Source organism: Meriones unguiculatus, chromosome 3 (assembly GCF_030254825.1).
Source record: "Meriones unguiculatus strain TT.TT164.6M chromosome 3, Bangor_MerUng_6.1, whole genome shotgun sequence".
Lineage (NCBI taxonomy): Eukaryota > Metazoa > Chordata > Mammalia > Rodentia > Muridae > Meriones > Meriones unguiculatus.
Window position 1 is genome coordinate 140,909,577 of NC_083351.1, and position 15,515 is coordinate 140,925,091.

Here is a 15,515-nt window from a genome sequence, read left to right on the forward strand (position 1 = left end):
CTAGATGCTGTCAAAGAGCTGAAAAAAAAACCAAAAGGACATGAGGAAAACAGTGAAGGAAATCTGAGTAAAACATGGAGTTTGGCTCCCAGCACGGCCCCAGCTCTGTCTCTCCACCAATGGTTACAGATGATCTTGAGCACTGAGACACAGGTTTTAGCGGTGCTGAAACTTAGATTTTTTTGCAAATTTCCTGTAGATTTAAAAACTCTTCCTAAAGTAAATGTTTTACTTAAAAGGTAGAGTAAGTGACAGTAATGATAAAGCAGGGCATAACACAAGGAAACAGTGAAATGGGCCAGGAAACACAGAAGTTATTAATAAATGCGAAAAGCCAGCCCACCATATGATATATTGGTGTCAATAAATGGCAGGATAGCAGAGAGTCTGCTGGCCTATCAATCTAATAAACTTTTATAAGTGATGGATTGGTTGTAAACACTGTGTTTTATGGCACCTGAAAATTCCAAACAGTAAATCCACGCGCAGTATTTCTGCTCACATCTTTCAGGACCCCGTTTTTAGAATCTGCACAAAGAAATATTTCATGCCCTTTATGGAGTTTTAATAAAAAACAACAGGTGGAAAATGGATTCTGCAGTAGCATGAGCGACTATAACCATAAATACTGGTATCTCAGAGTTACACCAGCAGAGACCGTAAACACATTAATCACCCAACGACGCTGGATTCCATTCTCAGATGCCATCTCAATTTCAAGCACAGAGATTAAGTGCCGCCATTTAAATTCAAAACACTGAATGGCTATGATGATCTTTCATGTGCACGGGGGATTCGAGGAGCGTGTGTGATAATTTCCTCCTCTTGGAAAAATGGAGCTAATAAATCTCATCTCAGCATCATGAGACCAAGTAAGGTGACACATATTAAATGTTTTAAGGTGACGGTGGATGGTATGTAGTATGTTTTCAGTAAATCATATAGCAGCGCCTATTATTTCTTGAGCTTGTGTTTGTTCCTGTGGTTGCGGGACTAGGAGCCACCTAGCTGTTTAACAATGCTATTATATGTATATATATATAATAAATGGGGGAGTCTCAGAAGGTGGTCACTGACCCAGGACCCTGCAGCCGGTTTGTCTCAGAGTTGGAACTTGAAGCCTTGTGCCCTGAGTCACCCTTCCTTCAGTCCAGTTCCAGAATGACCAACAGTATTGCGAGCCTACTGTGTGCCGGAGGCAGCCACCATGTTGTTCTGCAGAATTGTATGTGGGTCTCTGGAGCTCTAGGGGGATGATTCCTCCTCTTCCTCAGAGCACACAGAATCCCCGCCTCCCTTCCCACTAGGTGTGGCAATCAGCTCTCTCTCACTTCATTCTTCTTCGTTCTCGGCTCATTCCGGCTGTGGCGGCCCGCTCTGGTCGGAGCACAGTAATAATGTGTTAGTGAGCGTCTTGCTCGGGAAGAGAATGTAGGGGCATTTGGATCTGGGCTGCTGTGAGGGGGCTTGTGTGAGGGGGCTCGCACCTCCCACCCCCCTGTGTGGGTCTGCTGGAGCTCACTGCCGAGTATGAGGACATGAGGGGGTGAGTAAACTCTGTTCCTGGGAAGTCACTGGGATGGGTGTCCAGGGGCGAAGGGAGGAGATGGTGTAGATTTTTGCATTTAGTTTCAAACATTACTTTTTTTTTTTTTTTTGAGTTCGTGGTATAACTAAAGTAATTTCAAAGTCGATTTCCTATCACTTAGCCCTTGATGTAGAATTTTTTGCTTTTTACAACCCGACCCCTTACCCTCCCCACGCCACCCCCGTCCAACAGTTACAACTTTAAATAGGCTTTACCTGCTAAGCAGAATATTGTTTTCTTTATGGTTATATAGTTGCGCAGCTCAAGAGGGTGTTGTGAATGAGGAGCAACCCTGCTGTGTTTTAAAGACCGACCCCAAGCTGACCGCACTTGGTGCCATGCACACATAGGAGGTACCTCTCACCCGAGACCTCTCTCATGCTCTGCTCCTGTCTCAGCTGCCCCCTTTGCACCATGAAAAAAAAAAATCTCCTTTTCTGGCAACGAGGAGGGAAAGAATCAAGAAAACTGGGCAGGGAAGAAAAGACAATGGTTCTGGATTCAAGGGCTGGGCAACCAGCCTCACCCCACTGTTCCTCCTCTGTCACAATCCATATTTATAGCGGGCAGAGAAAGGACTGGAGGCTATTCCTGAGCAATCTTCTAATAAAGTCCTGTCAAAGCTGTCTGAATGCCGAACACTTCATGGCACTGGTTATTGAGGGAAGGAAATTTCCCTCCATCAGATTTATGGGGCTGGATCTAAAACCAAACTGAAACAGCTTCACGAATCCCCGTGGCAAAATGATTCATCTTTGTAGAGTCGGAAAATCTATTTTTATCACCTTTATTCTGCCAACTCCTCATTTTTATTCTCTCCCTGAACTACTGTTATTTCCTTCATGGTGCCAAGTAAACCAGATCTCTCTAGAGTCTTTAGCTGTCCTCACTGGATCTTTCCAACCTGGCTGATTCAGCAGAGGGGCCAGAGTGGGTTTGTTCTGCACAGCGTGGGTGGGACCACCTGAGGCTGTAGATCTGAGACCTGTGCAGTCTGCCTGCGGGTGGGAGCCACACTCCGAAACCTACTTTCTCTGCAGTTGTATTGAGTGTTACGGATGGCCATAACACTTCCAGCTTACCCAGGTAACGAAGGGACAAGAATGTGTACATACCACCCTCTCAGGCCTCCCTTTTTGCCTAGGAAGGAAGGCACACAAAGGTCACCTTTCCCGGATATTAGGAGAGAAAGGGACCTTCCTGGCTTCATGCTATACACTTCCCTGTGTTCCCTCACATTCCTAGTCATCCCTGTAGCCTCCTGCCTGTCCCCACAGGGTTTTTTGAGAGTCCTCGGAAATGCTAAAAGGAGTGGGATTGTTTCCTCTAAACATGTGGGGGAAACCTGCTTTCTGGGTTGCCTTCAATAGCGTATCTGTTGGCTTCTCATGATGATGAGATACGCAGTAACTAGAGGAGCAGTGAGAATGTAGCTACATAGGGCCCAAACTCACTCTAGTCCAGGCATTTTCAGCACCTGGTATACAGTTGATAGCCAGTAGATATTTGCTAAAAGAATATAATTCCATTCCTCATAACTGCCAGCCTTCTTAAAATCTATCTTTCACGGGGTGGTGGTATGTTTTGTTGGCAGTGACATTCTATACTGAAATCCTGAATTTTCAGCTTCTTGGCTGTGTATTCTGGCATTCCTTAATCATTTTGGAGTCCTTAATCATTTGAGGCCTGTGTTTACTTGCCTGTAAAATAGGTTTGACAGCTGCCTTCTTGGTTCATCAAGGAAAGATACAAGAGCAGGAGAAGAAGAAAGAAAAATGAAAGGAGGAGAAAAAGGAGGAATAAAAGGGAGAGAAGAGGATGAGGTAGAGGAGGATTGGATATTGAGATGGATTTGGAATCCTTGGAGATTTTTAGCTCTGAATATAAGGTCAAAAAATTCTGTTCTAAACCTTCTCCAGGAGAAAGAATAATAGGAGAATGAGCAAGTAAATGGAACTGGAGAGAGAGAGAGAGAGAGAGAGAGAGAGAGAGAGTTCCTTCTAATATTCTCTGAATACTGACTGCACTCCTACTCCATCTAAGTGCAAATGTCAGATGGTCAGTGTTGGACCACTGCTGTCTAAACTCTGCATGGTGTAGCAGACAGTAGGGTACCAACAACTAACCAGACCGAGGAACTCAGCTCCATGACCCTTTCCTGCGGCTTTAGAAAGGACCATCCAGTTGACTGAGGATAGTATTTCTGTACTCATTCCTAGGCAGCTGCAAGGTGAAGCTGGGGGGGTGGGTATATAGAGTGGCATAAAAAACTGATCTGAAAAGCAATGTAAGGGAGAGATAAGGATGAGCCCTAAGTAATTGGTTCTGAGGGTCCTAAGAGTCCCAAGGCCCAGCTTTGAGCAGGCGGGTTGATGAAGGCCAGATCTCATGGCTTCTGCTACTACCTTGGCAGCTGAGCATGTATTTATTTCCTTCCAGAGCCCAGACCCTCACATCTCTTGGGTATGTGAGATGTAGAAATTTTTACCTGGCTTCTCCAGTCTTGTAGAACTTCTACTTTAATATAATGCACCCTTTTTGACATTGAACATCTTTAGCAATGACCTTTACTTGCCCTTGACCCCATTCCTTCTTCTTTGTGAATATTTTATTCCTAGACTTCATAGAGCTCAGACCCAGCAAGGCATCGCTGTGAATTTCACTTCTTTTTCTGCTTTCTTTCTGGTGGCTGGATGGATTCCTGGGCTCTGTTTTTTGTAAGCAGTCATTTCTTCCACAGCAGCCATCTGCAAGGCGCTGGAGGTTACGAAATGACTAGGGCATGTTTTACATGGCTGTGTTCAGTCCCTTCTCTTTGGTTCCCATGTAAGTTTTGGCAGGAATTTCTACAGTCGTTTCTGAGGGAGGTGCTAGAGAATACTGTCGGTAAACAGCTCCCTGGCTGTTGTTGGCTGTGTCCCTGCAAATACCATAAAGAGTACAACTCAAAAAGTTACTGTGGTTTCTCTGCCTCTCTAAGGGCTGAACCCAGGACTGACCTCTGAGACCCTGACCTCAGGCATATTTGTGGGATGATCAGTGGCCTGGAATGGCCCTGCCTTCACTGGCTTCTTCTTGACTCCTGGACCTAAGCATAGCTCTGGTTGAATCACTTTACCTTCGTTTTGTCTTGGGATTTTTCACTCCAGCTCTGACTCTGCTGGAATCATTTTTGATAGAATTTTTCTTCATCTTCCTTGTTTAGCTTGAATTTTACAGTCCTAGAAAAACTAACCAACCCTAGAAGTTTCCAGTGTATTGATTTTTTTTTTTTCATCCACACTGCTGCTTCTACATTTTCACTTAGAAACAGGGGAAATTTTAGGATATTCTTGGATACATTTTTACATGTACATAGATGGTACCAGTGGTAGGAGGCTTCTGTGCTCAAATTATTCAATCAAGGAAATTAAGTCCTAAACAAGTTTACAGATTTATATCTACCTACTCACCCACCTACCTGTCTACCTACATACTTACCTAGTAAAGACTTTTAGGGAAGAAAAATACCTAGGGAAAAAAGTGATGAGTAAACTGGTAAGAAAGGTGAGAAAGAGTAGAGAGGAGGGAGAAAAAGAAAGGTAAAGAGGGAGGGAGGAAAGAAGGGAAAGAGGGAGGGATGGAGGGAGGGAGAGAGGATTGGTGAAGGAAGGAGAAAGAAAGAAAAAGCTGATTGTTCCTTTCCTTCATTTCCCCCTTAAACATTGCTGCTGTTTTCTGACATGACCCAGTTCTATTCCCTTACGATAGATTATTCTCCTACAATAAATATATACAGGACTTTCCCCAGCTCATCATTTTACATGATAGTGCTCACATTCTGTCTCCCTGTGAGGAAGGCTGCTCTGTGTGGGAGTGTCTTTCATCAGTTGTTAATACTAACACTAATAAAGAAAAACCTCCTCTAAACGAATCCGCACACAGTGAAAACAAGAGCTAAAAGAAGTTACGGACTCCTTGTTGCAATAGCCCTAAAAAATTAATTACGACCTATTACCAATTACCATGCGTAATGACCGAGGAATAATGAGCCTTTGTTATCATCACTGCGGGCTTTTCTGATGATTAGTATCTTGTTTCGATGAGAGCTAATTGCATCAAGTGTGTGAAGAAGGAAGTCACGCATGGAAACGTGCCTAGGAGTTTTGGACGTCAGTTTGTTCGGTGAATCCAGCACTTTCTTTTCTAGTGAGTGTCCCCAGGAGAGCTGGTGGACCTCGAGGCTCAGAATGTCTGACAGGTAATTAGTTTTGATTGTAAACATGCACGTCATCTTTTAAAAGAAATGTGTGTTATTTGTGCATGTAAATATAAAAATATAAAGTATGTGAATTATGGTCTTTTTCCTCCCCAATGTCCCACAGGCACCAGCCATCCCTATCTAAGTGCTCCCCAAAGTACAGCAGTGCCACAGAGATGTTGATCTCCTAGGAATAATTATGTTTAAACTCAGGCCGGTGGGTGAAGGGTTTCTTGGCCTTGATGTCAGCAGCCTGCTCACACTTATTCATTCCTCTTCAGGAGCTGTGGCAGCTGCCCTTTTTCTTCTCTTCCCACGAACACTTTTCTTTCCTTGGGGTATTCTTTTGAGATTGGCTCTCTGCAAGCTTCTTAGCAGGGAGCTGAGCCATCTTTCACACAGTTTCACTTATTAACATCAGAAAAGTCCTGTCCGGTCAGCACTTCAAGTACATCAGCCCCAGAATTCACCTCCTCCTTGGCATTTTCAGTGCCCTGTTTGGTGTGGTTCATGGTGCCCATGCTGGGGAACGCCTAGGTGCTGGCTGGAGGAATAATGGTACTACAGGCAAAGCCCACCCATTGCACCCCTTGAGCTGCTGCCTCTGGATTACATCTCCACAGCTCCTCATCGCTCCCACAATAGGTGATGTCATTGTTGTCAAGATCACAGAGTCTCTTGTTACCCTCAAAGGCTGGAACCTCGTTGGGAGGAAATTTGTAAAGAAACTCAGGGGTGTGGTTGATTTGGCCAAAGCGGAAGTGGGGAGGTATGAAGAGCATGCAGACCTGAGTCTTGCTGTACTGAGCTGCAGTGAGGGCCTTGAAGACACCCTTGAGCTCCTACCTCCATACCCCCCAGTTTTCAGGTTGTGAGTACAGAGCCCCAGCACCATGGCGATTCTGCAGAGAAAGATGGGTGAATTATGTTCGAATGTGCTGAGGCCTTCTTTACACTCCTTTAGAGACGGTGTTTTGTATCTGAGCTAGAAAGTTCGGTTCTTCATGAAATTGAGAGGTTCAATACACATGACAACTAAAGTTCATTTTGACTTTACTTACCCCGAACTGAATGAAGCTTTCACTTCTTCCTCAAGCACCGGGTTAAAGGCTGTGTGCAGGCCAGCACACTGATGCGTACTTTCATAGTCATTGCATCTTCTTCATGAATGCAATTGAATATAAAAACACATGAAGGTTGTTGTCACCATCTTAATTCCCACATCCAGGTCTTAGATTCTCTGTTAGGCCTGTTAGCTTCAGATCGGTGCTGCCATTTGGGATCTTGGCGCCTTGGCTGTCAGGCTGTGATACTACTACTACTACTACTACTAATAATGAAAATACCTTTCTACAAAGTGTGTGGTGTGCATTTATTTTGCAACTAATTTTTATCACTTCGACATTCAGCAAGTCCTGGTTAGGTTTTTCTCCCCACCCCACCCCCTTTCTTTTGCGCATGTGGATGACAGATTTGTGATGCATGTCGACAAACTCACCATCCTGGAACTCACCCTTCTTTAGATATTCACATTTATATTTCTGACTGGAATTCCACCTTTTCTCCCGTGGCCAGTAACTTTCCGGTTGCCAGTAACAGTGAATGAGTGGTGTTTTCCCAACTGCCCGCCCACGTCCCCCAGGCCTGCTTAGCCACAGGCCTGTGGTTATGCTGGGGGTGTTATGTGCTATGCTTTGGGTTGTAATGGGCCAGCTGAAAGATCAGTTGCCCTGAAATAAATCTACACCCGCTTGGAGAACAGATACAGCTGGTGAAAGAGCTTAAGAACATAGCAACTCCTTGATAGACTGTGAACATTCTTGAGCCCTTTGAATAAAAGCCATCTTTCCCTGTGTGTATATGTACCCTGGAAACTTATGAAAAAATAATAACCCCAGTAGCCTGATATTTTAAGCTGTGTGTGTGTGTGTGTGTGTGTGTGTGTGTGTGTGTGTTCTTAACCCTGCAAAGTTTCTCTTGGCAGAACTTAAAACAGACATGGCTATCATCTACTTTGCTCCTGTGGACGGGAGGAGTTGAGCCCAGGAGACTGATGTGGCAAGGGGAAGCTATTAAGGAAGGAGGCCAGGAGGAGCCTCTGATACCCTGCAGCTCCCTGGCTTCCCATTACCAAGGTCTCCCTGCTCCCCAAAGCTCTGCTCCCAGCGCACATATCACAGCGTGTGCCTTTCCTTCACCGAAGCTGTCTGAGCCCACCCTAGTTGCCATGTACCTTCCGCTGTCCTCTTTCATCTCCAGACTCTAGGTCAGCCCCCACTGCCATCAGCATGGTTAAGCTTCCTAAACAAAGAGCCCTGTTTATCTGTGCTGGGCAGCTGACGAGGACACTTTGCTGTCAGAGGCTTCCTCTTCAGAGATTCTCCAGCTCGCCTAAGTTACCTCCTGGGTCCCTGATCTACACTCTGGTTGCCAGGTAATGAGGATGCAGTAATTTGCATTATTCTCTCCTCCCTTTCCCCCACCTTTCCTGTTTCCATTCGGAAAACAACCCTCTGACTTGACCCAAGCCTACCGGGACTTGAGTCCCACAGGACAGCTCCCTGCGCACGATCTCCTTTGTGATGACCTCAGAGGTTCCTTCCATGCCAAGAGTGAAACAGATTAATCATGCTGACATTCAGTGCCCTGTGAGTTGGAATGCTGCAAAAATCTTGGAGATATTTTTAGCAAAATGGAATGTTTTGATGAATATCTCTCACCTGAAATATACCCCCGATTTTTTTATTTCTAGTTTTTTAGCAGCTTCACAAAGGGGTATTGTATTTGAGTCGGAAACGGAAAATATTTTTATTTCCTGTCCTTGACATTGAGTGGCATTGATAAAAAACATCAAGGCATTTAGAATTCTGAATCTCCTGGGGATGAGGGAGGGAGGGAGGGAGGGGAGGGAAATGCATTATGTACGAAAGAAGTTAAGTGGTTTGTTTTGTTTTGTTTTTCCTGTTTGTCAGCATAAGAAGAGAGCAGCTGAGAAAAATGAAGGGCAGTTATCATTTGGGGATGGAAGCAAAGAACTCTGGGAGAGGTCCATAGCAAGAGTAATGGGGCAGTCTGTAACCTCAGTCTTGACCGTGACCCGTGTCTACTGGCTCACCTCCAGTGCAGAGAAGAAGCTGTTGCATCTTGACTTGCAGGTGTTGAGTTTTTCATAGTTCTCGTAAACCAAGCCGGTGATAGTCTCTCATGCTTGGTCAGGAAGGAATTCGATAGAGTAAGGCATACGCTACGCGCTCAGTCTGCAAACACGAAATATTAACAATTAACAAAATGGGTATTCCTGCCTGGCTCCCCTGCTTATTTCTTAAGGTGGTCCAGACTCTGCCATAGACCTCCAGCAGACATTTGCTCATTACTTGCAAGTAAAAGACTGCCTTCCATGTAGAAAGACACCCTCACACATCTGTTGTGTGTGCCCATGAGCATAAATGCCGGCATTTATACTCACGGGCATGTGCATGCGTAGAGGGCACAGGTTGACAATGGGTGTGTTTCTAAATCATTCTCTACCTTATGTTTTTTGAGGCAGGATCTCTCACTGAACCTACACCTTGCCAAATCAGCTAGGCTTGCTAGCTTGGAAGCCTCAAGGAACCTCAGGCCTCTGCTTCCCCAGCACAAGGATTATGGGCAAGTTCTGCAGCCTCCCCCCACCTTTTTTTTTTACATGTATGTTCTGGAGGATGGAACATTGGTCCTCAGGCTTATGTATCGTGCACTATATGAACTGAGCCATCTCTCAGCCCAAGAGCTATTTTTTTTTTTAACTGGGGACAACCGTTACGAACCTGCTATATTGTGTTATACTTGTCTGCCCGTGGAATGGAATCGGTTTGTTTATCTCTACTTTCTTCTTCTCTTTCACCCCCCTCATTCGTTCCCTGCTCTTGAGTCTTTCAGGGACATAAACCTCCCTCTCCTTCCCCGATTTACTATTCCACTTAGCGCATTGTTGCAGGCAGTGTGCATATTGCCTCTGCTGTAGTAAATTACGGCCCTGTATTGGAATAAGCTGTAATACAACACAGCAAATACCAGCGAAGTCAGCTCTGGCCTTCCACCAGCTCAGCTCCATGTTTTATTCCCCAGGAGCTGCCAAGGCAACTCCGTCCCTCCTCATGCCCCGTAGATCCCCCTGTTGGCTTGGATATTCACTACCAAAAAGCCAAACATTTGTAAATAGGACTTTCTTTACATTTGCTGTTTCATGTTTTTTTTCTCAGTTTTGTTTTAATTGATATATAATTGTGGGGTGCAGTGAGATGTTATAATGTAGGGTTACTCCAAGCAAATCACCCTGTCTGTTACCTCACACACTTACCATTTTGAGGTGGGAACATTTGAAGCTGACCTAGCAAGCTCTAAGCATGCATCGCGATTTCTCACAGCCATGCAGGAGCTCGCCTGTTCCTCCAGTCTAAATAAAACTGTGCACCCTCTGACCAGCACCGCCCTGGTCATGTCCCATCCTCCCCACTAGTCTGTGGTCACTGCTAGGCGATTCTGTACTTTGTGAGTTTGACTCTTTCAGATTATACATACAATGAGGTCCATGCAACACTTGTCTTCCTTTGCTTGTTATTACAGTCTACAGTGTCACGGACTTTCGTCAGCCTGCTGAGCTACTTTCTGCTGGGTGGTCTTGGGTCAACTCGTTTCAGCCTTGCCCAGCGAAGTGAGGAGCAGTGCTAGCACCAACCCCATGAGGTTGTGGACAGGCTTCACTGAGCTATGTGAACAGAATGGCTAGACTTCTGCCTGGGGCGCAGTACGTGTCCCCAAGCAGTTGGCAATGGGCACTGCTGTGGTGCGGTGTCAATGTCACTTCCATCCTTTCCTGGACTTCTGCTTCCTCATCTGTGGAATGTCGCAATAATAGTTGACCTGTGAGGAACAAAGGCATGCAGGTCACCTCAGTGTGCTGTCCTACCCTAATGGACTCTCGGTGAATGGTGGCTTGTGAGACCATGACCGTTCTCCTGTGTACGGCTGCCCTCTGTTTGGGGTTTATGCCACAGACCACAAAGTCTCGCTGCACTTGGAACATGATCTGTCCCATCTCTGTGATCAGCCACTTGTCCCCTTGGTTTCTGTTCTGCATTTGAAGTGTATGCTGAATTAAGCACTTGGAATAACCTTTCTCTTTAAAATATTTTAGCAATGATCACAATGCTCATTTCAAAATCCTGTTCAGGGAATCCTGTTGGAGAATTTCCTTGCTGCTTCCCCCTCCCCCAAAAATAAATTTCTAAGGACCCTAGTAAATTTTCTCCATAATAAAAGGGAAATCGGGCTCTTTCATTTGATTAATGATATCATACCCTGGCCCTATCCCAAAGTATAATTGATCAGTCTTTAATCCTCCAAAGTCATTCTGATTTTCTGTGGTTATATTTTTAATTTATAGACCTTTGGCCAGTTTCACAAAGAAATTAAGTCTTGATGCCTTCCAGACACACATTCTATGGATGAAGAGCAATGTTGAGTTGTGCCTTGTCAGCAGTGGCAGCCCCTACCTAGCCCAATGTTAAATCTCCACCCAGTTTTTTCTCTTTAGGAGCAAAGTCATGGGGAACTGGTTTCTGTCATAACCCCACCATTCCTGAGCACAAAAGGACCAGGGATGCAGTGTGGTTTCTATCCTAGCAGGTAGGACAGGAGGCCTAAAACCCTGTGCTGCAGACCAGGCCCTGTCTCCAGTGCAGAAGAGCATGAATTTTCCTGTCTTTGGAGGGAGGGAACACGGAATGATTCCCAACGAGCTTTATACCCGTGAGACTTGGGAGGCTCTGATCCTCACTGGGCTTCTTGCTATTAGTGATGGCGACCCTCAGCTGATTGCTTCCTGTACGTCAGGGATTATTAATGATAGCTAAATGTGTATTGCGTGCTGATTATGTGCTAAGCATCTTGTGTCTGTTGTTTATGCTTCACAATAAGCCAGGATGTGTATGAGAGGAGTGTCTGTGTTTGTTTTAGATGAGGACATTTGGGATCTAGGGTCAGGAGGTCCTTGCTCAGAGGTAGGCCCGAACAAGGAAGGCAAGCACACTTGGAATCCTGGAGTCTGACATCCTGTCCTTCTCTTGTTTATTAATTTTTTAAAAGTTCTTATTATTATATGTATGTATGTTTCGCCTGCGTAGATATTTGTGTGTGTTTGTGTGTGTGTGTGCGTGCACGCACATCACATACATGCCTGGTACCTGGGACTAAAGTTACAGACAGTTGTGAGCCATCACATGGGTGCTGGGAGTTGAACCTAGGTCCTCTAGAAGAGCAGCCAGTGCTCTTTACTGCTGAGCCATCTCTCCAGCCACCATCTCACTTTCATTAACCACATTTTAAGCACTCTCCTTTCTCTCTCTTTTTTTGTTCATTTGTTTGGTTTTGGTTTTATTTATTTATTTTTATTTTTTCCCCCAGAAACCGTGAGAACTACAGTGTAGAACCCACGTTTTATAAAGTAAAAAAAAAAAAAAAAAAAAAGAATTGCAGGATCAATAAACAATTTGACCAAAGTGACTGATCTAGTTCTACCCTGGCCACTTCTTTCTGCTCTCATGTCTACCATCGTGAGCTAGGGAAAAACTAAATTATTGTATATTTTAAAAAGTCTTTCTAACTCTTTTTTACAGACAGAAATCACTGTATAATAAACACCTTGTTGATATGTAGACATATTTTACTTGGGAAGATATTACAGGATAACTTATTTTCTGATTTGCCTTAGGTTCCAAATAGTGCTACCAAAATTAAAACTTTACTATGTGGCCATAGAGCAAAATACAACATCTTCACATACCCTCCTTAGATCCTTCACATACCTATTTCCTGCACTGAGAGAGTGAAGTGGGTAAGCTTTGGTGTGCAAGTATAAAGATCTGGGTTCAAATCCCCAATACCCATGCAAAAACAACAACAACAACACATGGGCACATGTGTCTACAGGCAGGTCCTTGGAACTCACAGGCTAGCACGTCTAGCCAAAATTGGAAGCTTTCGGTTCAGTGATTGACCTTGTCTCGAGGGAATAAGTAAAAAAGTAATAGAAGAAGGCGCCCCCAACATCCCCACTAGTCTCTACATGCGTGTCCATGGCGGGAGGGTCAGACATGTACATACCATATCCATACATCTATACAACACAGACACACGGACACATACCGCCACCGCCACCATCGCCACCACCACCACCCCTAAAAAAGTATTTAAAAGATCTGTTTTCTGTTTGCAAGAAGGCAAGAGTCACAGCATTATGTGCAATCTGGTTGGTTCATTTTATTTCATATTATATGCTCAAATAATATCAGCTGGGTAAATAGATAAAAAAAATCACCTGATACTGTCAGCTTATTTCCCTCTCCTGGGCATTAAAACAAAACAAAACAACAACAACAAAAAACGAGTCTTCCACTTTAAAATGCAGACTCCACAGCTTGGGCTTACCTTGCCTCACCATGTCTGCTGTACAGAGCTGGACTCCAGCACTTGGCCTGAGATTCTGAGTAATAGTTGTCAGGAAGTGGGCAGAAATTCTTCCCTTGCTTATTGTTTGTGTAAATAATAAGTGTCATGGCAACAAAATGCTAACAGCCAGATGAAGAGCAGAAACATATGGAGACGTGGAAGACTGGAGAAGGAGGATGTCTGAAAGAAAGCCTTCATTTGGCTCATCTTGATATGACCATGTCAGCAACGTGATTTTTACATGTGTTTTGAACAAAAAAATACTATGTTACTAAGATTAATGAGTTAATTAATTGCTATCTTACTTTTGTTCAATCAACAGCTCGTAAAATATGTTGATATACTTGAAAAAACTAAAAGCTTTGACCATGGAAAATACCATTATAACCAAATAAATATATAATTTCTGTAATTGGGATAGGAACTTGACTTTAGTTTTCTAGTGTCATAGCAGCATGGAAAAAAATGTGGTTTAATTATATAAGTTTCAGTGTCCATGAGAGAGAGTCATGCCAATTTCTCGTGAAAAAAAGAAAGCTATTGTTAACAGCTAGGCTTAAAAGAAATCTTAGAGGTGCACGTATAGAAGATGAACTCTGATTCTAATGTTTCTCCTATCCCTCTACCTCTCTGATAGAGACCAGTGTCATTCAAGATGGGAAGTTTGAAAGTCACTGTCAGGACAGCTGCTCAATTCAACAGGGGAACAGATGGCTTGTGAGGAGTGACATGTCTCTTTTGTCCCTCCAGCTCTATCTATAGACTCCACGGGTTTCACTGACTTTTTATAATCATGGACATTTATTATAGCTTCGGTGTGTATTGCCAAAGTAATTAGAGACCATTCAAAATGGTGCACAGCCCTCAAAATTTCCGAAGAAAATGTCTATAAAGAAAAGAAGCCTTTAAGGTATGCTTTTCTTATACAGCTTTCTGCTTTCTGTTAAGTTTACCAACAACTCAAAGTGGACAAATACTGAGAGTCTTCCAGCAATTGGGCTACTTTGCTGGCATTTGGCTATAGAAAAACACAGATAGGAGATCAAATAAGAGTGTTTATGTAGAGCAGAGTGTGTGTGGGGGGGTCGCTGTTACTCACTACCATTTTCGTGGCCTGGGTTAGGGCTGGTTCTTACGTCTTTAAAGGACTAAAGAAATGGTAAGAGATGAACACTGCAGAGCATGTGGAAATGAAGTGAAATTCTAATTTGCGGTTTATAAATACCGGTGTCATCCGTGCTCCTGCATTTGTGAGACATCTTGGTTACTTTCCTCCCACGATGGTGGAACTGACAGTTCTGACAGGATACATGAGGCCCTCGGGGAGGCTGAAACTACGTGCTATTTGGTCTTTTAGGAAAATCTGCCAAGACCTGGAGCGGTGGGGCAGGGGCTGCGTGCTGTGTGTTTGTGACCCAGGTGAAGCCTTTGTGGTGTGACTCTCCTCATGTGGTTCATCCTTTATGTCCCTATAGACTGACCTCTAAAACATGGCACCTGCTAAACCTGCATCAGGATCTATGAGAGAGAGAAAGTGTATATTCTAGAAACCTGAACTCGTGGGCCCAACCCCCAGGAGCTTAGGACCATGGAGCAGATGGCTTAACAAATTATAACCTTAAGCATTTGAAAGTTTTCTGTCACAAAATAATGAAATCACCCCCATACTTGCTCATTCCAGACACGGATCTCGTTCTTTGCTGCTGCCATCTTTTCTCAGGGGCCTGGATAAAGTGGCTTTTAAAAAAAATATGTTCGTTTTCTGTAAGGCTCTGCATTTGATGTCATTATTTGATTGTAATTGTTTGAAAGCTGGGTGTAAGCAGAGTGGGACCAGCTTGAAGAATTAAAAGAGGAAAGGTCAGGGCTTGTGGGAGAGACTTGTATAATTATCCACTTAGGAAATTACATTAGCTCTGAGCTGAGTTATTATTTTTTTTCCCCAATGGAGATATTCTCGTTTTCAGAGTCTGAAAGGAGACTTATATGATTGTTGTGGGCGCTGTAAAGTTGTCGCTTGCCATCAGTATTGAGGTGTCACAAGGATCCCTTCCCCTCTTTGGAAGTGTGAACCCTGATCTCTGTACACTCCTCAGTCAAGGGCAGCTGGCTTGCCTCTGTTATTTCTGACCATGTGCACATCTCTGGTGCCCACTGCTGTGAATTCCGGGTTCTATTCACAAAAGGAATGGTTTTTCA

At 44.1% G+C, this 15,515-nt stretch overlaps 1 protein-coding gene and 1 pseudogene across 22 annotated transcripts in view; one reads left to right on the forward strand and one right to left on the reverse strand.

Annotated features, from left to right (window-relative positions):
• The window catches only part of Limch1 (LIM and calponin homology domains 1), a 313,519-nt gene that overhangs the window by 158,487 nt on the left and 139,517 nt on the right, over window positions 1–15,515 (forward strand). The gene's annotated exons all lie outside the window — the stretch shown is intronic.
• On the reverse strand, window positions 5,881–13,028 carry LOC132653237 (elongation factor 1-gamma-like; annotated as a pseudogene).